This window comes from Culicoides brevitarsis, chromosome 2, assembly GCF_036172545.1.
Source record: "Culicoides brevitarsis isolate CSIRO-B50_1 chromosome 2, AGI_CSIRO_Cbre_v1, whole genome shotgun sequence".
Lineage (NCBI taxonomy): Eukaryota > Metazoa > Arthropoda > Insecta > Diptera > Ceratopogonidae > Culicoides > Culicoides brevitarsis.
The window spans coordinates 24861441-24865444 of record NC_087086.1 but is presented as its reverse complement, the minus strand read 5'-3'; positions in this window follow the sequence as shown (position 1 = coordinate 24865444).

The following is a 4004-nucleotide window of genomic DNA, read 5'->3' as shown; positions in this document are numbered from 1 at the left end:
TTTTATTATTATTTCAATATGTCAATATATCTCGTTTCATTGAAAGGATATCAGAGAAAAAACAAGGCAGGTTGTTTTGCGTTGATAACAGTTGAAGGGGAAAAACATATTTCCCTGACTGGAGCGTAAATAATATGTCAATTTTTAATCTAAACATGTAAACCGAAAAAACATCTTCTTTTGTATTTATTTATTTTCTACCAGCGGAAGTAGAAATGTTCCTTTTGATCTTTTCTTCGGGACTTTATGCCTCAGTCCATTTCGATAAATGTCAAACGCACGCCTTGCAACCCGAAAAGCAAACAAATAAATTTACCTGGAAGCAAACACTTAACAGGAAATCAATATGGACAAACAATGTCTGTGCCTGACAAATGCGAAAATGGGACAACGAGTGCCATTCACACTCTTTTCTCTCGTTTCGACTGACAGACATCCCACTTTACATGTTTTATTATTGAAAACACTGGTGTGATGGGAAATTGAGGGAAACATCAAATTAGCTCGAGTAATGAGAACAGATTGTCCCTTTTTTTCCCTCCGTTGTCTGCGCCTAAGTGGATCGAGAATAATTCCATTTTATTTTTTCGGTAAGTAACAGACAAAAAAGAAGCAAAATTAATGGGAATCTAAATAAGAATACCACTAAAATGGTATGCTTCAGCTGCCTACAGAAAGAAAAAAAAACTGGATAAAGTTGTCGTTTTTGAGAATATCTAAAGATTGTACCGTATTTCGATTTCGCTAACTTTGTTTTGACCACGTGGTTAATTTTTTTCCCACATGATAACTTTTAAACCACGTGACCTATAAAGTTTTGCAACTATGTGGTTTGAGAAAAATTCCAAACCAGGTAAAACCAGATAAAATTTTTTGAACCACGTGACCAAAAAAAATTTCAAACCACGTGACCTGAGAAATTTTTAATCCAAAGTGAAGTAAAAAAAAAATCAAACCACGTGACATGAGAGAAATTTCAAACCACGTGACTTGATTTTTTTTAAACTACTTGACTTGAAAAATGTTTCATAACCTAAGAAAATTTTTAAACCACGTGACCAGAGCAAAATTTCAATGGCATGACTTGAAAATTTTTTAAACCACGTGACCAAATAAATTTTAAACCACGTGATCTGAGAAATGTTTTCATAAAGCTTTACCTGTGAATTATTTTTAACCCATGCGAACTAATAAGTTTTTCAAACCACGTGACCAAAAAAATTTCAAACCACGTGACCTGGAAATTTTTTCATAACCTAAGAAAATTTTTAAGTCACGTGATCTGAGAAAAATTTTCATAAAACTTTACTTGAGAAAAATTTTGAACCACGTGACTTAATTTTGTTTCAAATCAAATGATCCAAGAAGAATTTCAAACCACGTGACCTGAGAAATTTTTAATCCAAATTTTACCACATTTTTTCTTCGAAATGCGGTAAGAAAAAATAACGATAATCAAATTCATTTAAGAAAAACGAAAATTATTCGTGCGTCTCCCTTTTACAAATTCAAAACACGAAAATACATTTTAGAGATAAACAATGAAGGAAAAAAAGGAAAGTTTCCAAATGAATAATGGTTAGGTATGCGCCGCACGAGAGTTGAAGCACGAAAAAAAGCCGTAGACGAGGGAGGATAAAGTTGCAACATAAAAGCACAAAATATTATTCAACAAGTAGTCGAGTCGAGAGTAGTGTTCTTGTGATAAACTTTACCGTCGTTATATTTTTGTGTGTCCATTTAAATTCACTCTGTCTCGCATTGTTCTCGTTGTCGTCGGTGGCGGCGTACTTGACGATAATGATAATAACAATAATAATAAAAATTCATGTCACATAATGTTATGATGAGACAGTTCTCGTTCGCTCGAGAGAGAAAAAAAAGATAAAAATTATATTTATACATTTTTTCGGGTACAAAAGTGGTGCAAAACCATAAATTTCAATGATTTTTATCTCTATATTTAAATGAATTTTCCTAGTCATTCAACTCGATCGTCGCCGCATCATCTTCGCAGCATGCGGAAGTAGGGCCAAAACGGAATCTCATTCAAATTTTGCGAACATTATTTTAACATATTTTTTTTTTCTTGTGATGACTGGCGAGAATAACAACGACATGTTGATTTGATTATACGTATCTCACTGGCATGGCAGCAAATAGACGATTGAATGATTGTAAGCGAGCGAACAAAAATAAAATAGATAGTAAATGAAAAGAAAGGGAGGTGGAATAACAACGAAATTATTGCTATCGTAAAAATTGATATCAATGCGATGTGGATATACCAGGAAAATAAAATTATCACGGCGCATAAAATTGAAACGAAAAAAAAACAAAATAAAACACGAAAATTATGATGTTAAAAATAATAAAAAATTGGACGACTTGCTGTTTAATGGGGACGAAAAAGTGAATTGGAGTGAAATTCTATCGATTGTTATTGAATTTACTTCAAAATTGATTTTTTATACATTTATTTGAATTTTTTTATATTTTTTGAATTTGTTGGATTTTTTCAAAAGTCAAAAAAATCATAAAAATATAACAAATTCGGAAAAATTTAAAAAAAAACTAAATAATTACCATTTTTATTTTTATTAAAAAATACATTTTAAAGTAAATTTAATAACCATCGATTTTAATTTACTACATTTAATTTTTTGTCGACATTTGATTATTTTTAAATCATAATTTTAACAAATTTATTTTTATTTTAATAACAATAAATATTTTTCATGATTTAATTTTTTTTTTGTTCCATATAATTAATTAAATTTTAAAATAATATATTTATTTTTATTTGAATTATAATATGAATTAATTTAATTATTAATTTAATTTATTAATTTTAACGGAAAATAAAATTAAAATCTTAAATTAATTAAAAATTAAATTAATAATTTAAAAATTAATTTTAATTTTAAATTTGGCAGTATTTTTTTTATTTTAATAACCATAAAAAATATTTTATCGTCCACTTTAGATTTAAATATTAAATATTTTATTTTGTTACAATAATTTATTTGTCCTTTAAAACAATTTATTCGCAAAACTTTCAACTCGCACAAAATCGACATCACTTACAAAGTTCTTTGTTTATGATATTTTCCAATTAAAATTTTCAAATATTGCCATGGGTGGTAAAATAATTCCTAGAACACAAAAAAAAACAATACAAAATAAAAAAGGAAAAAAATAGGTACACAAACAACAAAAAAAATTAAACAAATAAATTGAAACATTTTTTTCCAATTTTACTATTTTGTATTTTTGCTCAATTGACAGAGGCTTTTTTTCCTCTGGAGCATAGAATAATAGATATACAAATCGAACAGTAGCGAGAGAGCACGAAAATCCTTGAGTGAAAAATTCACCTGATATCGATTGTACATGAAATTTTTATGTTAATTTATGATGTTTTTGCACTGGAACTGTTTACCATAAAAAAAAGTTTCGTTTTTTATTATTTCGCTCTAGAAACAACTACAAGGCACGTAGACACGAAGTAAATAAACTTTTAAATACCTAGAAAAGTAAAGCAGATTTTATTTGTTATTCAAAAAAATAGAAAAAAATGAAGAAAGTAATTCAAAATCGTTTAGCTTAAGGTTGAATTTAATTTTCAAAAAAAATATTTCTCTACAATTTCTTGAAGCGGAAATTTGACAAACAATTTTTTAAAAGTCATGTCGTTAAAAGTTTTTTTCTCCTTGTTTATTTGATAAAAAATTTCGCGAAAAAAAAATAAATAATAAAACAACAAAAAAAAACATGATCCAGAAAATTTACGAAACAAGCGACAAAAAAATGACAGGAAGGAATATAATTCCCAATTTTCTTGTCGTCGAAAGATACGACTATGTTTCACGTAAAAAAAACAGAATAATAGAATAAAAAACAAAGAAAAATTAACTGACACGTTGTTGTTTAGTCCTTGACATTTGTTATTTTTTTTTTGTGTTCTCCCTAATTTGAAACACAAAACAAACATTTTCATCTTC